The sequence below is a fragment of the Podarcis liolepis genome (genome assembly GCF_965112155.1).
Source record: "Podarcis liolepis genome assembly, chromosome: 14".
Classification (NCBI taxonomy): Eukaryota; Metazoa; Chordata; class Lepidosauria; order Squamata; family Lacertidae; genus Podarcis; species Podarcis liolepis.
This window is the reverse complement of record NC_139569.1, coordinates 48,240,451-48,261,409: the sequence shown is the minus strand read 5'-3', so window position 1 is coordinate 48,261,409 and position 20,959 is coordinate 48,240,451. Positions and strand designations below refer to the sequence as shown.

Sequence of the window (20,959 nt, the reverse complement as noted above, 5' to 3'; positions counted from 1 at the left end):
CCAGTGTTGGATTTCCTCTATGACTGAAAATTATTTTATTTATCCTTCCCTTTTAAAACAGGAAACACTTCAGAACAAGCGGTCTTTGGCAGGCAACTATGGGGAGGGGGGTGCAGGGGGTGCTCTTATTCCAGGCCCAGCGGTTGGATGAGGGAGACAGAGAAACCGAGGAACTGTACTTAGGTTTGTAAGTACAGGCGGAATGAAGACACGAGCAGACGGCCAATTCATGCTCACTTCTCCAGCATCAAAGGGCAAAAAAAGAGAACCTGGCAAGATCCATTTGAATTTCTGCCAAAATAGCTCCCACCAAAAGGCGCACAAGGGGCCCCTTCAGAAATGGAGACTGGCTATTAACAATTATTAATTGCTAGCATATGATGTTGCTGCCCTATACTCAGAGCAACACTGTTTGTTCCGTGGCAGATGTGCCTCTCAGGGGGTGGGGGTGTCCCTCATGAAACGCAGCTGTGAGAGGCTGTCATTTCAAATAGATGAGCAGGGGGCTAATAATTTCAGCGGTCTGATGTTCCAGTCAAAATTGCCTCTCCATAATACTTTGCTACCACTTGGGGTGGGGAAAGGTGGACAGGGAGGGCAGTTTTCATCAGAAAAATGGGCTGTGTGGAAAGGGTTAAGGACCCCTCCCCCTTTAATAGAGTCATAGCCACTTGTGGCTTCTTTTCCTTGAAAGAATTGTCCTCTTACCAGCTAGCTATGGATCTGAAGGGACCAAATCAATGGTTGGCGGGTTTTGGATATAGTTTTCAAAGAGCTCCAAGGATCTGCACAGGACCCCATCCCTCACAGCCTCTCCTGGAAAGACAGAATGCCACACTTGGGACAGTAAATTATCCCTAAATATAGGAAGACTTCCTGTTTGGCAAGGTTTAATGTCTTCCCTTCCAACTTACTAGAAGGAAGATACAGCAAAGCCCAAATGAACAACAGATGTTGCCCTTGTAGCAGCTCTGAGGTGTCTTCCAGGTTCTTTTCTACTGTTCTTCTATTAGGAAGACCTAACAGATCCCACTATACAGTCCCTCCCTGGCCGATCTGCCGAGTCTATTAATGAGAGAGTTTAGCATTATATACCTGTGATTTACGGCTGTATCCATGCACTGGCATGCGAAGGGGGGCAGGGGAGCATACCTCCCCGGGCACCATTTGGGGAAAGGGTGCTATCGCGGCTGCCCCCCCCCCCGACACATGCTGCATGCCTCGCAACCCCAGCCACGCGCCACGCCCCCGTGGGCAACATGCCACGCCCCCGCCTGTTTTCCGCTCCGGGGGCTGCAACATGTTGCTCCACCACTGTATTCATGTGTATTTTTATTTTATTATTGTCAATTGTTATACAGCATTTACAATGGTGCCTCGCAAGACGAAATTTTGTCGTCTTGCGATTTTTTTCGTCTTGCAAAGCACGGTGTCGGGAAAGTTTTGGAAAAGCTTCAAAAATCACCAAAGTCTTTAAAAACCTCAAAAAAGGCTACCACACCACGTTCTATGAGTTGCTCCTCGAAGTCAAGTCGCAACTGTATTAACGGTGTTAAGAAAAAGGAAACAAACTTGCAAGACGTTTCCGTCTTGCGAAGCAAGCCCATAGGGAAAATCGTCTTGCGAAGCAGCTCAAAAACCGCAAAACCCTTTCGTCTAGTGAGTTTTTTGTCTTGCAAGGCATTCGTCTTGCGAGGTACCACTGTAAATGGAAAAATAAAGAGTTTCATTAGAAGAAACTCATGGGCTTTGGGAGACCACATGTCTTCTGTAGAATTTCCAGCTTGACTCTGGCCAGTGCTGAGCCTGAGGCAATTTATGTCAAATCCACCCTGTACCAGACCCCAAAGAACCCTACAGAAAATTGCCACATCCTGTACTTGTTGCTGCGCCCTGCCCAGGTTCCTCCCACACAGAGGCTTGCACTGCACTCCCAGGAATGTGATCTGTTCTCTCTACAAATGAACTTCAATCGCATTCTGATATTTCGCAACTTATGCAAGCAGGTCTTTCCAGGCAGCAGGTCAGACTGGAGAGGCAGCCGGCACCACACTCAAGCTTCTCCAGAGCAATCCCGAAATGACTGTAAAGTCCAACCCACCCCTAAAGGGAACCTAAATGCAAAACAAGAAACGCACTATCAGCTCTGTGGCCAAGGATCAAAGAGCTCCATGCTGAAGACATCCACTTCAGCACTGCCTAAATTGTCTGAATTTTCCTGGACTCCCTGGCTGCAGCCTCAAGTAGCTCCCACCCAAAGAAGCTTCTGCTGCTGTTTTCACTCTGGTCATCAGCTCTTGGAGAAGGGGCAGAGCTGAGCAGTAGAGCATCTGCTTTGCATGCAAAAGGTCTCAAGTTCAATCCCTGACATGGCATTCCTGGGCAGAACCGGGGGAAAGAATCCTGCCTGAAACCCTGGGGAGCCACTCCCAGCTTGTTAGCTTAGGCAGCACTGAACTAGCTGGGCCAGTGGCCTGACTCAGTGTCAGGCTGCTTCCTATACTTCTACCTGGCTGGTCCCCTGAGCCTGCCTGTCTTCAGCCCTTGCCTCCTTCTGTGACATGAACTGGCAGGACGCAGAGGAAGGGGAACAGGATCCTGGCAAGGGCTGTAGCCACGGCTGGTACACACCAAGGCAAGCAGAAGATGGGGAACGGGAGCTTGGGGACTTAGGAGGTACGCACAGGACATGGCAAGGGGGCAGCTGACAGTTCACAGAAGCCAGGGGAGGGGGGGCATATCAGCAAAACCAGAGACACTGGGCGCTGGGAACAGTGGGAAGGGCGCTCTAGGAAACTGAGGCAGGCAAGGGAACACAACCCAGCTCACTAGTTGACCAGGTGGGGATCACAGGGATCAGTAGGTCTAGGAGAAAGTTTGTGGTCACACAGCTGGATTAGGTGAGGATCACATGCCTTGTCGAGTGCAGAGACACAGTTGCTCAGCTAGAGCAAACCCAGATGTGTCAAAATTGGAAGGATAAAAGGGAAGCAAGGCAGAGAATCTGTGTCTGCTCAGCTTTCCATGTTGATAGACCACGGCTTGGCTGCTTCAGAAGCTCCACTGGACTGTGACTTCGGGACTGACCACAGGTTTTCTGACCGCAGGTTTTCTGACCCTGGATCTGCTGCAGAGGCGGGAGCCTGGCCTGACTTTGGACTTGGCCTGGTCTTTGACCTGTCTGAGTACTTTGGACTGTCTGAGTACTCTCTAGCATTTCCCTTGGGAACTGTGTACACCAGTGGGACTGACCTCCATGTACGTTGGGGTTCAGGACATTCTGCTTCTAAGTTCCTTTCCCCCTCAAACCTGTTCTCTAGCCCAGTTCAAGCAATCTGGTTCACCCTTTGTATATGCTCCCCATCCTTGCACTGTCCCGTCCTGTCATGCTGTGTTAAGTCAGGAAGTCTTTAATTAACCATAGATTCCCACTGAACCTAAACCTAGAGACAGGTTGCCATGTCTGGAAGAAGCCAGGGTCTTAAACTAACTTCAAACCATGGACTGAGGTTTTGGCTTGGTCTGAGTCTAATATAGTTTTCCAGTTTGGAATGAGCAGGAAATGATGCTTAACTAAAGACTTCCAGGCTTAATCATAGCACACTGAGGAGGGAAGAGACTGTATGTGCAGGCACAAAGCTCGTTCATTGTTTGAGTTTACTAAGTTAACTCGTTCATTGTTTGAGTTTACTAAGTTACTAAGTGGTCTCTTTCTGGCCCATCTCATCTGCTTCCTTTTCCCCAGGTAGCCAGGCTGATTTCTCTAGTCCAGCCTCCATTGTGGTAAAGCTCCCCCAGAATTTCAAAAAAATGCAAACATGGCTGGACTCGAAACAAAAGCAAAAAACCCAATTCTAGTGAATATAGAGCAACTGTATTTTCAATTACACCAATCATTGGGTTGGAAACAACCTTGCCAGTTCACCAACATACAATTTCCACAGTATTCTTATAATGGTTATTTATATTGAATCCTGATATAATTACTACGCTGGTTTACAGCAGGGGTGGCCAATTCCCAAGAGACTGCAATCTACTCACAGAGTTTAAAACTGGCAGTGATCTACCTACCCCCTTTTCGGGGGTTCAGGTCAAGGCTGTTGAGCTTTTCTTAGGAAGGAAAGCCCTATTTGGGGGGGTTCAGGTCAAAGTTGAGCTTTTTTTAGGGGAGCCAAAGTTGTTGAGCTTCTTTGCGGGGGAGCCAGTGATCTACCAGTGATCTACCACAGACGTCTACTTATCTACCGGTAGATCACGATCTACCTGTTGGACATGCCTGGTTTACAAGAAAACTTCACCACCGCCTCACAATCCTAGATCTCACAGCCTCCAAAAAGCAAAGGAACATTTTCTTCCTGCAGTTTAGAATTAATTCACTGTGCCACAGGATGTAAGGATGGCTACAAGCTTAGATTGAGTGTTGTTCTTGTTTGTTTGTTTGTTTGTTTGTTTAGAAAAAGGAGTAGACCAATTAACACCGGAGAAGAGGTCCACCAATGGCTACTAGATTCTTGGGTACTAAATCTTAGCAGATTAGTTATAAATTTGGAATTCAGAAGTTCATCATGACAGCCCCATAGGAAAATCCAAAAATGAATTGCTGATCAGTTACTGTACCCCACCAAAGAGGAGCAGTATGCAACACAGTACCCAGTTTACTGGAATCAGCTTGACTATCCATAGTTTCCTTGAGTCAGTTTGTCCTTACTTCATAGATTCAACTTTCTAAAACACATTCGGCTTTAGCAACTCCAGCCAGTTGAAATACAGCCGCTAGCTCTGAATCAGAAATGCAAGCAATCTTGCAAAGAAGGGTTACCATTTTTAATGGCTAGCATGAAGTAGGAACTTCTTCTTGCTAGCCACTTCAATGGTAACACTTCAAAGAAAAGGAGGGAAATGTCTCTGCTTATTTTCCTTATTCCCTTTCCTCTATGCTAATATGGCACAGACACAGTAAAACCCGAAAGCTTCAGTATCAGCTAATTCACTTGCCACAGCTGCACCTGCTCTGAAAAAGGTCCCAGAATTGCACAAACCCACATTCAACTCCATTACTGAATCTCAAGAGGCTAGCAATGTCTGTTTGAAGTCGCTGCTCTCGAGGGAGTAGACACAATTCGCTATCCCTGAACAGGTCCCATTCAGACCCAGCAGAAGGAAATGTTTAGATAGATAATACTTTATTCGGCTATAAGCCCACCAGGTAAAACCAATCAGTAAATAAAATAGCTTTTTACATTCTAAAATATCAACTAAAATATTTCAGCGCATAATCTCCTTCACATTACATACAGTCTCTAGATATTGTGGCCTTGGATATAAAGATGGTGGATAGAGTTTACTAGATTTTAATAGTCATGCAGCATTCCATGAAGTCTTTTATATGAAAGAACTGAATTCAGGAATCTTGCAACCTGTAATGTTCTATAAGAGTCAATGTCCTGGAGTAGATAGGCTAGATGTAATTCAGGTGGTTTAGCAACAGTTTCCAAAATGATTGAACTCAGAATCCTTGATCGGGGAACAATATATAAAGGACAATTAAACAAGATATGATGAAGGGATTCTATTGATTTGTTGTCACATGCGCATAAAACAAAGGTTTTACCATTAGAAAATCTATGAAGGAAATGTCTTTATAGAAATGCCCATCATGAGTCTCACACTTGGAATGTCGGCTATGAGCCATTTTGGCACTGGATTCCAGATTCTGAGAACAGGAGAGGCAGATTAGGGAACACTGGCAGGAGAACCAAGTACAAGAACCATCGATCTTCCTCCAGGAAAAAAATGAACAAGCTCAACAAACTACCCAAATGAGAATATCAGGTCCAAAAGAGCAATGCTCCTTTCACAAAAGAGGTCCGATTGCCATGTTAGAAGCCAGGGCTCCCTTCCTGACTCTGCTGCGAAGCCACACGATGCAGCCCATGGACCTTGTACCTGTAGCCATCCTTGTCTCTCCTCCAGGAAAACAGAGAGCCCTTAAACCACAAAATCTAAAGCAGCACACCATCACCTGCTGCAGAGAATATTCCTTTAGGCTAATGGGCTACAAGAAGCTTCATTAAGGAGCGTTAGTCCATCTCCCAACATTTAGCATTCAGCAAATGAAAGGCTAGGCTAAGGAAAGACAGCAGGCAGGTAGGTATTAATTCATACATTATCACTTCTTAAATATTAACATTCCATTGTGGAATGCCTTCCCAGGGGAGACACGCCTGACACCCGGGTTACTCAGTTTCTGGCACCAGTTTAAGCTTCTCATTTGCCTAAACATTTTGGTGATGGTTTTAATTAGACTGCAAATGGCTGGTTTGGGGGCTGAAAGGGTTTGATCTGCTGTTTTGCTGCCTATAGTATTGCTTTTTACACTGTGTCTTTTAGATGGTTTTTATCATTACCCACATGAGAATAAGTGTCCAAAATAACATTTTTTAAAGAGCAGGCAATTCATTTTTCTAAGAAGCCAGCGGTGAGTCTGCCGTATCACCAGCCCAGCCCAGTCCAGACTGGCTGCCAGGAACGCTTCAAGGGGCAGCGTCCTTCCCAGTCCTGCTCCTGGAGCGCCTGCTGGCTAAGGTGCAACTGGTTGTTTCAATAATAATAATAATCACAATGATGTTATTTATACCCCACCCATCTGGCTGGGTTTCCCCAGCCGCTCAAATCAAAGCTCCCTCCTTTGAGCTGCCTCTTCCAACCCTCCTTTCTGAACCCTAAGCTCTTCCTTCATGGCCTGCCTTTCTCTAACTCAGGGGTAGTCAACCTTTTTATACCTACCGCCCACTAATGCATCTTTCTTAATGCTAAAATTTCCTTACTTGCTGTCAGGGAACTGACATCGGAGCGAGAGGCGAAAGGGAGGCTCCCAGATGATGCTGGCGAAGGACCCAGCAGCAGGGGGAGAAACAGCTCAGTAGAGGAGGAAGCCAATCAGCGCAACACCAGGGGTAAAGGGGGGCCGACGGGGGAATTGGAGAGAGGGCTCCAGGACTCTTCACTGGACATCAGTGAGGAGAGCCCAGGTCCTCCGCTACCCACGCCCTCCCTGCACAGAAGACTCCCGCGCAGTGAGAGGAGGAGACTGGGTGTCAAACAACTTTTATGTTGGAAGAGGTTCAAGAAACACCCACTGACGGATTCTGCCAGTGACTGAGGCAGTCACAATGAGAAGGGGCTGTGCAGTCAGAAAGGTTTGACAAGGCAAATTAACCGAGAAAGGCACCAGTTTACGCACGAGTAACTCATACCCATTATACTTGCCCACCAGTCCTCGATGGAAGGAGAATTCAGCTTGTGCTGTAGAACTCCCTACCGCCCACCTAGAATCCTGAAACACCCACTAGTGGGCGGTAGGGACCAGGTGGACAACCCCTGCGCTAACTAATGGCACAGACTCTTCTGTTTCACATCTTAGCAATTTTTATCTGGCCCATAAAATAAAAATAAAAAACAATAAAAAGAATAAAAAGAACAATATTTTTGTCATTTTGAGGAGCTAGCCTGTATGTCATCTCAGGAGGCTCTTATAGGTCCTTAGATGTAAGACTGGGGTCTGCAGAAAAGCTGGTGGCTAAAGTGAAAAGCTGGTGGCTGGTGGTGCTGTGGTCTAAACCCTGAGCCTCTTGGGCTTGCCATTCAGGAGGTCGGCGGTTTGAATCACCGCAATGAGGCGAGCTCTTGTTGCTTGGTCCCAGCTCCTGCCAACCTAGCAGTTCAAAAGCATGCCAAAAAGTGCAAGTAGATAAACAGGTACCACTCCGGCGGGAAGGTAAACGGCGTTTCCGTGAGCTGTTCTGGTTTCGGTGTTCCATTGCACCAGAAGCGGCTTAGTCATGCTGGCCATATGACTCGGAAAAACTGTCTGCAGACAAACGCCGGCTCCCTCGTCCTGTAAAGCAAGAGGAGCACTGCAACCCCAGAGTCCTCCACGACTGGACTTAACTGTCAGGGGTTCTTTACCTTTATCTTTAAAGTGACCAAAATGGTTTCATTTTGAATAGCCCTGGTCTTGTCTATTAACTATCTCCTTTGTTATGTAAACTAGGGCAAGTGATGCTACAGAAATGAAACAGCGGGAGACCCTTCCTGATCTTCAGCATGACTTTCTTTCTCTAGACTCCCCATCTGCATCCTCCTTCAGGTAAACATGTGAGGCTAGATAAGAGATGGGGAACTGAGCCTTGCTGGTGGGCTGGATCTTTTATCTCCCCCAACCCATCCCAGTGGGCCAGGTGTGACAGGCAGCCAGGGCAGCTCATCTGTCAATCACATCAGGTGACTCACAAAGTTTGAAATTAGGCAAAGGCACAAGGGCTACCTAGTCAGCTTGTCAAGGGCTGCGCAGGGACCTTTGCAGGTGTAGCCAATCAGCTAATCAGAGAGGCCCACAATCCCCCTTTAGGTCCAGTTGCATCTTGATCTACTTTGTACGAGAAGATTGCATGTGGCTTTCTCAAATAGTCTGATCTGTTCCCAGGTATGGAGTCTCTGTTTTGCCAGTCTAAGCCTGCTGGCTGGAACTGATGAGAAAGGGAAAGGGATCCCTGACCGCTAGGTCCAGTCATGGACAACTTTGCGGGTTGCGGCGCTCATCTCGCTCTATAGGCCAAGGGAGCCGGCATTTGTCCACAGACAGCTTCCAGGTCATGTGGCCAGCATGACTAAGCCGCTTCTGGCGAACCAGAGCAGCACACAGAAATGCTGTTTACCTTCCTGCCAGAGCAATACCTATTTATCTACTTGCACTTTGACGTGCTTTCGAACTGCTAGATTGGCAGGAGCAGGGACCGAGCAACGGGAGCTCACCCCATCACGGGGATTTGAACTGCCGACCTTCTGATCAGCAAGCCCTAGGCCAGGGGTCTGCAACCTTTAAGACAAAAAGAGCCACTTGGACCCATTTCTGAAGAAAAAACAACAACTGGGAGCCGCAAAACCATTGCGACATTTAAAACAAATATATCTCTGGAGCCACGATCTGACAGCGGGAGGGAAGGTGACGTCGGGACGGTGCGTGACTAACGCACGCACCGCCCCCATGCGACGTCACAGCCAGTACAGCGCCCGCACAATGTGCCTCCTCCCCTCGCTAGTATCCGCCCCGGAGCCGCAGCAAAGATGTAAAAGAGCCACATGCGGCTCCGGAGCCGCAGGTTGCAGACCCCTGCCCTAGGCTCTGTGGTTTAGACCACAGCACCAACGGAGTCCCTGGAACTGGTGAGAGCTGTAGTCCAAAACTTCTGGAAGGCTTCAGGTTGGGGAAAAGCTGGTCTAAAAGGTACAATTAACAGGTAAGGCCCCGTTTCCTCTTTTTCCTCCTCGGTGTTTTCTTGCCCCATTGATGCAGAGCCCCAAACTAGACTATGGTAGAAACATGTGATTCACTTTTTGGAGTTCTTTCTTGAACATCAAAGCAGCCTTTGTGGAAACAATGGCAAAGCAAGGATGGTTGAGCTACCACTGAGAGCCAGGAGCCTTCGGTGCCTCTAAATGCAGTTTGCGCTTTCAAGCACAATAGCTGGTTTGTGTCCAAATATCTGATAACAACCAGCCCTTTTCTCCACAGGAGGCTCTGGCTTGTTTTACTAAGTTTTCCTCCAGCCGAGACTCCAGAAAACCTTGTGTCTCCGTAAGGCGGGACTCCCAACGAGATAATTACTGCTCTGTTTCAATACGGAAGGCATCCCAGATGGATTTCTGATGCAACAGCATTTAAAAGGGAAAAAAATGCTTTAAAATGCAGTTAAAACATAAGACGCTAGGATGCTCCACTTTCTTAGGACCCAGCTCTATGGCTGGGGGGTGGGAAGGGGCCACAGCCTTCAATCACCCCCGTCTCAGATGTGGCCCCCCATCCAAAGATGCCACTTGGTAGCAGTTCCCACCCTGCCATGGACTGTATGAACTGGGCCCCATTCATGTGCTCCTCATGGGAGCCAGGATTCTGTTTGTGTGGTGCATAACCAGTGCAAGCTGGCACTATCCAATGCAAGGCGGGTGCCCCATAGGGAGGCCTCCTAGGCAGTGGCCTCATTTGCACAATTACATACACTCAACTCATTCACTTGCTACTCTACCATCCCTATCAAAACCCAATTATAAACAGGGGTGCTTCTCTCCCCCCCCTCAGCCGCTTTCTGTGCATTGTATGCCTTCCTTCTTGGATGCTTTTGCTGCCCTCCCAGCATTATTACAGTCCTTGCTTCCTTAATTATCATTCCATTCTCTGGGAAACTGGCCTCCGACCAGAGTCTCCTTTTTAACTCATTCCTCCGGGCAGTCAGATGTTTAAATATGCAGCCAAGGCTGCGTTAAGCACAAAGAGACCCAAGGAAAAATGACATCACCCGGGGGGGGCTCAGGCCTGCGGAAGCCGCTGCTGCACCCAACCCCAGCAGCAACTGCTTCCCCACCCCTAAAACTCCCAGTGTACTCTTTGGGGCCAACCTTGAAGAAGAATCCCTTGGAAGCAACACTCTTCCCTTGCAAATGAACAACCTGCAAGGGAAAAAGAGTTGCAGCTGAACCCTGGACGGCGGCTGCCAGTCAGCATCACCAACCCTAAACTGGAATGGGCCAATGGTCTGGCAGTGCCTAAGGCTGTTGCTTCCTCTGTGGGGTGGGGGTTGTGCATGGTCTGCCTGGGTGAGTTCATGTGTGCTTTAGCTGTGGTGAGTGGGGTTGTGTGTGTGCCTGCAAATGGAATGCAACCCTCAGAACATTGGCCAACCTTCAGTGCAGGCTTTGGGGCAGAGAAGGTTAGTCACACCCAGACTTGACCCTGGACCTGCCTCCTTCATACGTGATGGCTTCCTCGTCACACTTCACATCAGTCTTTGTCCTCTCCAGTTCTATCCAATAGTTCTCCATCCACTTTCATTTCAAATCTTCCCAGGTCACATTCTACACAGAGCCATACATACATACATACATACATACATACATACATACATATGCACATATATATAATAAGTAAATTTATTCTCCTCATCCATGGGTCTTGCTTTTATAAAATCTCAGTTATATCAGTGTTTCCCAGTCCATAGGTCACAACCAGCAAAATGGTTCTGGGCTTTCTAAGCAGCAAACCCAGTGCTTTTTTCTGGGGGGAAGCAGGAGGACGCATACCCTAAACATTTCGTGAATCTAGGTTTGGCCTCATTGAGGGGCAGAGTTTCAATATGAGTAGGAAAATGAGAGTACCCCTAAAAAAAAATTTTTAGAAAAAAAGCACAGAGCAAACCCAAAATAAATACTGCTTGTCGCCCTAAACTGCTTTGATGAATACCTTTCAACTTTTTGTTTAGTTCTCATTTTATAATGCTGTTTTGACACTTGTAACTGAAAGTCAGAAAGGTTTGCATTTTAACACTTTGGGAACTGCCCTGATCCAGTGATGGGCCACCACAAGGTGCTCACGCAGGAAGTCACCCCCAGTGACCACCACAGCTCACCTCCAATGTGCATCAGAGGCAATTTGCAACCATCACTCAAAACACCTCCCTGCACAAGCACCCTGTGGCAAACCATTACTGTATTTGCTGCCAAGGTTAGTCAATAGTTAATCCAGGGGTGATTTGAAGTTCATTATATCTGCTCATGTAGCCGTGCATTTTTAGAATAATTTTTTATAGCTTATTAAGTAAAATCCTGGAATCAGATGTTTGGTGTTCTTACATTCCCATGAACAAAACCGAATAGCTCTGTAAGTGCTATAATAGCTATAAATAGTCCAACAAACTCTACTTTAATAAGTGGTAAGCAGATTTTTTGCCAGGTTGCCTCAAGTAATGTTAGAGAATGGGCAAAGTTGCAGTTAAAATACACGAAACTGACTGCTGCCAAAGGCCTGTGGTCCAAACCCCATGTGACAATACGCCAGTGGGTCACCATAATAAGCATTGTGGGTGACTTGTGGGTTACCATACCAAAAGGGTCGTGAACCACTGTGTTATGCCATATTTATCTTGCACCCAAGTCTTCCATCCCATGTTATATTGCTTCCCAGTTAGTTTGGCACTGTGGTCTAAACCACTGAGACTAGGGCTTGCTGATCGGAAGGTCAGTGGTTCGAATCCCCACGACAGGGTGAGCTCCTGTTGCTCAGTCCCAGCTCCTGCCAACCTAGCAGTTCGAAAGCACCCCAAAAAGTGCAAGTAGATAAATAGGTACCACTCCAGTGGGAAGGTAAACGGCATTTCTGTGTGCTGCTCTGGTTTCGCCAGAAGCAGCTTAGTCATGCTGGCCACATGACCCAGAAAAACTATCTGCAGACAAAAATCGGCTCCCTTGGCTAGTAAAGCGAAATGAGCGTCACAACCCCAGAGTCGCTTGCGACTGGACTTAACTGTCAGGAGTCCTTTACCTTTATCTAGTTTGTTAGTTTGTTGTTGGTCTTCCTCCATTATCTGCCACTTAACTTCATTTTCTGAATTGCATCCACTGTAAACATAATACCGGAGACAAAGCTCACCTGACAAGCCTCTGTGAGCATTTTGGCTTTCGGTTCAGCTTCCTGTTTTCTTTTAACAATATACATATTCTTCTTCTGTCATCATAGCCTGCTCCTGTCAATAAATGCTCTGTAACTTAGTTGGCTAGGGCTGATGCAGGAGGGCACCGGGTTGGCAAAGGCTGTGACAATATTTCTGAAGTGTGGCTTAATCTATTTATTAACAACCCTGTCAATATTTGCCTAATTTTGAGGGAGCGGTACTAACAGGTGTATTTTTAAGTCTCTGCCTGCTTGTTTTAGGAGTTGAGCTGGGATTGTCTATATCCCTGCTTGTTCATTTTTCAGTTCTTCTAATGCTGTCTGATTCCTAGCAAAGAATGCACAGACATTGTCTTCTCTCTGTCACATTTTCCCTATTTTTCTTTCCTTCTCATTGTCTGAAAGCTTTTTTACTGAATAGTTTCTTTAAATATTGCTACCATTATATTTCTTGTAAACTGTACCATCTTCAGCTAAATTAGAAATTATTCAAGGAATTTTTCTAGTTGGTGAAAGCTTTTTTTAAAAAAAAACACCTTAAAATATTTCTCATTGTCTGTTCAGGTTTCTAAGTGTGTGGATGTAGTTGCTGAGAATCTTCTTTCATCCTTGAGCTTGATAAGGCCTTTGTGGGGCCCTATTTTGTTGCAAGTTATGGCGTTTTATATTATATTCTGTTGCTTTAATCTGCTGTTCACTACTTTGGGGAGCTTTGGACTGAAAAGCAGCATTTTGCAGTCATACTGGTATTGCACGACAACTCTCCTCTTATTCTTATTGGTTAGTTCTGGGGTATTATATCAATGGAACCTGGTTTATTTGTGAGATTTTAATGTTGCTAATAATATCATCATCGTGTTAACAAACATGATATCTTCGTGTGACCATTAACAACAACTGTATAAAGAAAGTTAACACTATCCTATATTGCAGATTGGGAGGGAGGGAGGGAGGGTATGTTAAGGCTTAAGGCATGGGTAGGCAAACTAAGGCCCGAGGGCCAGATCCAGCCCAATTGCCTTCTCAATCTGGCCCGTGGACGGTCCAGGAATCAGCGTGTTTTTACATGAGTAGAATGTGTCCTTTTATTTAAAATGCATCTCTGGGTTATTTGTGGGACATAGGAATTCATTCATTTCCCCCAAAAAAATTTAGTCCGCCCCCCCCCCCACAAGATCTGAGAGACAGTGGACCAGCCACTGCTGAAAAAGTTTGCTGACCCCTGGCTTAAGGCTAGCTGGAGAGCGTATAGAGCAGCCCTAGGCAAACTCCGGCCCTCCAGATGTTTGGGACTACAATTCCCATCATCCCTAGATAACAGGACCAGTGGTCAGGGATGATGGGAATTGTAGTCCCAAACATTTGGCGGGCTGGAGTTTGCCTATGCCTGGTATAGAGGAGTTGACATTCAAACTGAATACCTTGTTTGCATTTCTGTCTTTTAGTCACCGCTGTTGCTTACAACCCGGAAAATCCTGACAACTTACATGAGCAGTTTGTAAATATTTATACTGCAGGCAAATTATCTCCAATTTTTATGGTAAAGTAAATTTTAACCAATATACATTCCATTCCTGCTAGAGTAGAATAAACTCTTACTTCCAGGAATAACGCAACAACCCTTTCCTTCCCTCTGAATCACGGCCGGCATGCAGATCCCGAGGACATCAGGAGAATCAGGAAGCTGCTCCAAACTGCTGGGCAAAGCCCTGCAGGCCACCTCTAGCCAACCCAGGCATACAATGGGGGGTTTACTTAGAGGAGGGTGGTTGCAAGCATGTAGCATGCAGACAAACAAGCCTTTGAACAAAGTCAACTTCCGCTGTCCCACTTTGTTTGTTTTCCTCTCTAAAATTTGCCAGAAGAGCCTTTGGACTTTCAGTGCAACACTATCCATCAAAAGCAAAGGACCGCCGACACACTGGGTCCACAGTTCAGTGCCTACAAGCTGTTGGTCAGCAAGAGCCAGGCACCTCCCCCCCCACCCGCACCAGCCTTAGCTCAGAAGATACAAAATAAAGAATCAGACAGATTGCGCGGGGGGGGGGGGTGTGCCTGCAGCTTTCTGAGCTCCTGTCTAGCCAAAGAGCTCAATTATCTGCGCATCACTTCAGGGCCTGACAGAGGTGTGCTGTTTTCCACAAGCCTGGGAGGGGGGGCGTGCTGGGAGGGATAGGTTCAGCACAGGGTAGTTATTTGACTCTCCCCCCCCCCCACCTTCCCTTTTCCTGTTTTGAACTCTTCCCCCAACCCAGCTGTTATCAGCCACTGGGGGAATGAAGCAGGACATATAGCTCAGGTGTAGGCAACCTAAGGCCTGGGGGCCGGATCCAGCCCAATTGCCTTCTCAATCTGGCCCATGGACGGTCCAGGAATCAGCACATTTTTACATGAATAGAATGTGTCCTTTTATTTAAAATGCACCTCTGGGTTATTTGTGGGGCCTGCCTGGTGTTTTTTTATGAGTAGAGCATGTACTTTCATTTAAAATGCATCTCTCGGCTATTTGTGAGGCATAAGAATTCGTTCATATTTTTTTCAGAATATAGTCCGGCCCACCACATGGTCTGAGGGACAGTGGACTGGCCCAGGGCTGAAAAAGGTTGCTGACCGTGATACAGCTTCTTAATTGGGGAAATGGCAGAGTGAAAGGGTTCACCTCCTCCAGCGTCAGTCCTACCATTGGGTAGGGTGAGCCTGTAGCCTCAGGCAACAGGTACTGCTTGGAGGGTGGCAAAACCCCAACCCTTCTGGGTTCCCTAAGGCAGCCTGCTCACCTCAGATATTGTGGTGAATAAAAGCTTCACCTGCCTGTCTGGTAGGATTCTGCATGTGGGATGGGGTGAGCCCCATGTGCTCCTCCACTAGCCCTGGATTCCCCCCCTCCAGCTCAGGTGATCTCATCTACTGGGGAAGGATAACAGCTTCTTTCAAGTCAAAAGATTCTATAAACCAGCCTTTCTCAACCTGTGGGTCCCCAGATATTGTTAAACTACAACTCGCATCACCCCTAACTAGCAAGGCCAGAGCTCAGGGATGATGGGAGTTGTAGTCCAACAACATCTGGGGACCCACAGGTTGACAGACACCTATTTTTCATGGTGCAAAGTTTGAAAGAATTCCCATGAAAATCTATACATCTCCCTACCTATCACAGAGAAGAGTTTCAGCCTAGCTTTCCAAGCAGGAGGCTCATTTTCTATCTGTGGGGATAATTCCTTTGAGGGAGCACAGAGTTCCTTCTCTGAGGCTCAGATCCTAGATTTCTGCTATTAGTGGTCCCCCAAACCAACCCACTGGGCCAGGCAGCCTCCATCCCATCTCTGCTCTTCCTCATCCTGGGGCAAACTCTGCAATCTTCCAGTTAGCAAATATTAATGGTTGTATTTTGCATTTTTGTTGCATTTCTTGAGGGTGCAGAGCACTTTGTCCCAGCAACATGTACACTTGTCTCTGAATGACTTCCAACCCTCATTTGAGCCAGTTCACACACTCCAGAGCGCTGGGCTTTTTGAGGAGGGTAGGGATCCTTTGCCAGCACCGCTAAAGAGGCGGGAGCTACCGGGGCTCTACAGGAGGGTGAATTTCCGTGCCTTTCAAACTTCTGTTCTCCAAGGGCACTTTTGGCTCCCAGCAGCTGTTGGGTAAACAACTCTTGCAGTGCAGCAAAGGGGCCAGAGGGAGGGATCCAAAAGGAGGGCTTCCTGGAGCAGGCAAGTCGCTGTGCCCTTGGAGCAGCTCCACAAACAATTCACCTTCATGCATGACAACACTCCAGCCAAGCTAACTTTTTTTGTGGGGGGAGCTTTCTATTCCATACTCTGGTAAGGAAGAGGTGGAATCAAAGAGAAAGAGAAGAATAGCATAGTATTGGGGGGGGGGTAAGCCCACCTCCCACCAAAGCAGCACCTGCTCCAAACCATCTGTACCTGATGCAGATAAGTAGGAGTCATGGTGACAACCGTCAGCTGGAATACCTTCCCCACAAAGGGGCTAGGAGAAGTGAACCAAAGAAACTGAGCTGGTCAAAAGCTGCCTTTCTGGAAAAGATGGGTATTTTCAAATAATCAGAATGGATATTTATCGTCTTCGTACCCCACCGAGAGCAGCACCCGCACCTCACGACAGCCCTCTGGGGCAGGTCAGGCCACCAAGTGCTTGATTCCCATTTGTACAAGAACCACAATTTATTCTTGTTGCCATTAATGAGGGGGAAACAGAAGGAAAGAAGGGGAGGTGTTATAAAAGTTATCAGTTATCAGTTCTGTGGGCAGACACTGGACGCTCCTGATTAGATTCACTGGTAAGCATCATATTCCAGACCACAGAAGAGGTCATCTAGCTACTTGAGGCACCCTTCACCCCTTCCAGGTGATAGATTAAATTTGCATTTAATGTGGAAATTTCAGATTCTTTAAATAGGAGACACGGGGATCTCCTGAGCAGGATTGGGATTACGGTGTGCAGAGAGATGGAGTGAAACTTTTCCCTATTTTTCTGCCAAATCTCTCTCTCTCTCTCTCACTCACTCACTCACTCACTCACACTCACACACACACACCTAGCCCCAAGACAGAAGCCTCTACTGAAGCCCAAACAAACTTTCCCTCGGAATTTTGGAAGGAGAAAGAGGCAATCGTTGGGCTACCCTCCAGACCCCAGCTGTAATCTAAGCCTAAGAGTTTGGTTTTGTTCCAGACTCTGGTCTCCTCCAAGGTTCCAGCAGGGCTGCAAGGGGCCCAGCTGGAAAACCAATGACTGACCCCTGAGTCACTGTAGTGCCTGACTACCTAGAGAAAAACCTGGAGATGGAAACATCTGTGCTCTGACATCACTTCCATGTGGGAGAGACAATGGAGAAGCAGCCAAGAGTGGCTCACAGTGAAAGTTGGACAGAACAGGCTCTCCAGGGGAGGGGGCAAGGGTCACAGGTACAAAACAATGGCACAAGGAAAAGTTTCCCCAACTACAGCTACCAGCTTTTTCTTTTTTCCTTTTGCAAGGGGTGAGCCAAAGTTTTCTTCTTGTTTCCCTTCTGAGTTACATTCTCCCAGACCTCCCTCCCAGCCTGACCCCCATTTCTCAGCACACAGGACATGCCAGAGTACAAGTGTGAATTAAAAACAAACTTTGCACTCATTATTTCTGGTGCCATCCTCCAGGAGCTCCCACTTGACCAGCCCTCCCCCACACCTCCAGGATCTTGGAGATCTTGATGGATCTTCTACAGTGCAGGTGTATACATCCAGTAGCTCACAAAAAGCCAACATTGCAATAATTAAATGAATTTAGAAGCCAAGGAGATGGTGCAGCTGTCCCTGCTTTTGCAGAAAACACCGGAGCTTGAAGGAATGACGCTTTAACACGCTAATGTGTAGTAAGGTTTCAGCTACTTGTCAAAGTTTAACATTAATGTTAAATGTTAATGCTGGGTTAGCAAATCAACACACACACACACCCCACCCACAACAAGCCACACATTTCTGCAATGAAGCATGTTGTGCCCAGTTTTTATAAACTTTCTGCACTAGCTCAGCCTAGTTCCATGGCCTTTTCAGCCCAACCCCTAAAGAAGGTGGAGAACAGTTCTTCGCATGCTAGACTAAGATGGAAAGAAAGTGCCCTCCAATTCTCTGACAAGCAGCAACAGAGGGCTTGCCAGGGGAGCACCTCCTGACAGCCTAGGTAAAGGTAAAGGGACCCCTGACCATTAGGTCCAGTTGCAGACAACTCTGGGATTGTGGCACTCATCTCACTTTACTGGCAAAGGGAGCCAGAGTTTGTCCACAGACAGCTTCCAGGTCATGTGGCCAGCATGACTAAGTCGCTTCTGGTGAACCAGAGCAGCGTAAGAAAACGCCGTTTACTTTCCCGCCAGAGCGGTACCTATTTATCTACTTGTCACAGGGATTCGAACCACCGCCCTTCTGATCAGCAAGCCCAAGAGGCTCAGTGGTTTAGACCGTAGCGCCACCTGCGTGGTCTAAATCCACTATAAGCAGCAACAAAGGGCTTGCCAGGGGAGCAGCTCCTGACAGCCTAACCCACAGCAATTTAATTATTTGCAAGTCTCAATTTTTGCTGCTCAAAGTCAACACACACACACACACAGAGACTTTTCTCCTTAATACTACAGCCTCAGACAAAAGATGGTCAGGATTTGCTCCCCAAAGCCCTATGCACGTTTTTACAGGAGTTCTGAAAGAGATGGTTCCCTTTCCATCTGCTACCCTAACATTGTGATAATGACAGGTCAGTTCAAACCCTGCCAACATTTCCATCCTGAGACCCAAAAATGTCAGGCCTTTTCCAACATCAGGTGGCTTAACTGCAGCCCTTTCTCACATGTGAGGTTTATTTCAAAGGTTGCTTATCAAACAAGCATACATTAAAGAAATCAAAACTCCAGGAGAAACAACATAGCTATATCTGCTTTTCCACAAGCCAATGTGGACAAAAGTTTCCACCTTCCATTGTTCTATGATCAGAGAGAGGGAAGACGAGCCGAGGCCAGAGAGACCCACTGGGCTCAAGACGCACAACCATGTGAAATTCTGTGGGTGGGTGATCTTGGGTGAGTTGCTGTTTTTCAGCCTATCCTACCTTACAGGGTTGTTGTGAAGATATAATGGGTGCTGTGGGGAACCTGTAAGCTCCTTGCAGAAAAGCATAGTAATGTAGTAGAAGAAATAAAGTAAAATATACCAGAACCTGTTTTTCTGAAGCAGGAATGGGGAACTTTTATCCAGCTGGATTGCTTTATGGGGAACCTTCTGGCAGCTGCATATCAGGGCAATTTGGCAGGACCAGATAGCAATGGACGTAACTCTTTCTTTCCTGCAAGAGGCCACATTCCAGCCATGCAAAAGTGTGTTTTTGCTACGCACACTCTCTCTCTCCTCTGGGTCCAGGCAAGCAAGTGGTATTACCATAAATCAAGAACACATTTCAGCCAGGCAAAATGACTTAAGGAAGGTGCAAAGCAGTGCTAGAGACTAGCGTGTCCCGTTGAGGGGCATGGCCTGAGGAAGGCGTCTGAGAGCTTGTTGGGGGGGCTGGGAGAGCTGCATTCACCCCGAAACCTGAAATACCCCCTCCCCAGACCAGCTGCACAGCCTCCAGGTAAACCAGCAAATCCAGAAAGAACCAAGGACTTGTTTTATGTGTTGCAAAATAGCCTTAGAGATCACTGCACAGCTGAACAAGAAATGCTTCTGGTTACAATGGAAAAGCAAACACAAACATGTCCTGAATCCTAGCCTTACACATTCATTCATTTATCTGCATGCATAACATGCATCTCAACCCAATATGAGTTATTCAGACAAAAGAGACATTAATGGTGGTGTCAAAATCACACCAGGAAAATAAAGTGTCATTCCTTTTTCCCAGCGTGCCCAACCCAAAACAGTCCCACGTCCACTGCCAGAGCCAGCACAACGGACAGGAGTCCTGTTCTTTCCACACGCAGCCCCAAGACATTTTAGTCTCCAGTCTCAACTTTTAACCAACCCCTTGCCGCCTCCAAGTTCTAGCCTAAGAGTATGCAAACACCAGAAGATCCCTCTGCAGTTGATGCAAGACAAAACTAGGGCTGGGGACCATGTCTTCTCCCAAGTGCACAGACATCAACATGAGGAAACCCTACAATTCACTCTGTTCTCAGACCCCTTGCTTCAAATAGGACCATTTGGCATATTCTCCAAAAATTTAAACTGACAATCAGCACAAAGAGCAATGGTTTAAAAGACAGTAGTAACATTATTTAAATTAAAAGGAGAACAAGCCACAGAAGTACAGGCAACTTAAAAAGGGAAACAGGACACACACACAAAAGAAATGTCCTGGCCAACCTCCACTCAGGAGTCTGGACATATTACTGATTTTTTATTTTTCAGATGTTTATGTCACTGTTTGGCTGAAGAGGATGGCACAGATGAGAATCAAGACTGAATCTTACCACAAAGCCAGTAAGCCATTAACAACCTCAGCAAAGCAACAATAAAAATACATAATCTTAAAGTCAGCAGTTGGAGACTGACACCAGCAAACTCTTTAGCAGCCCTCCAAAGCCTTAGGAAGAGAAGGGCAGTTTTACTCTCTTTCAGTGGCTTCAGCCCTGCCCTGGAATTCCTCCCCAAGGAGACTTCCAGCAGAGTAGACATGTAAGGGGGTTGTACAGTCAAAGACCCAAGAGATTGCCCAGATGGGAAGGCACCAGCATCAATGAGTCCTGTTCAATACTGTGCCAAACAGAATTGGGAAGAACATTCAGAGTTGCAGGGCCTCCTCAACACGTTACCAGAAAGGATGCTCTCCACATTACACAGATCCTACAGATTGCATTCAACCCAAGATGTCTACAGCTCAAGAGTCAGCCTAAGATATTTTTCTGTCTGAGATGCCATGCCTTGGTCCGTGCAGCACAGTCATGGCAGCAGCTCTCCAGGGTTCCAG

The 20,959-nt window shown here is 46.9% G+C and overlaps 1 protein-coding gene across 7 annotated transcripts in view; it reads right to left on the bottom strand.

The window, feature by feature from the left end:
* CGNL1 (cingulin like 1) overlaps nt 1–20,959 on the bottom strand; it is a 90,362-nt gene that overhangs the window by 53,939 nt on the left and 15,464 nt on the right. The window contains exon 1 of one of the 7 annotated variants that reach the window (XM_083475591.1): nt 14,102–14,242. The exons of the other annotated variants lie outside the window; for them this stretch is intronic. The gene's annotated coding sequence lies outside the window, so the exon portion shown is untranslated. Of the gene's footprint in view, nt 1–14,101; nt 14,243–20,959 lie in introns of those variants that run through there. 7 annotated transcript variants of the gene reach the window in all.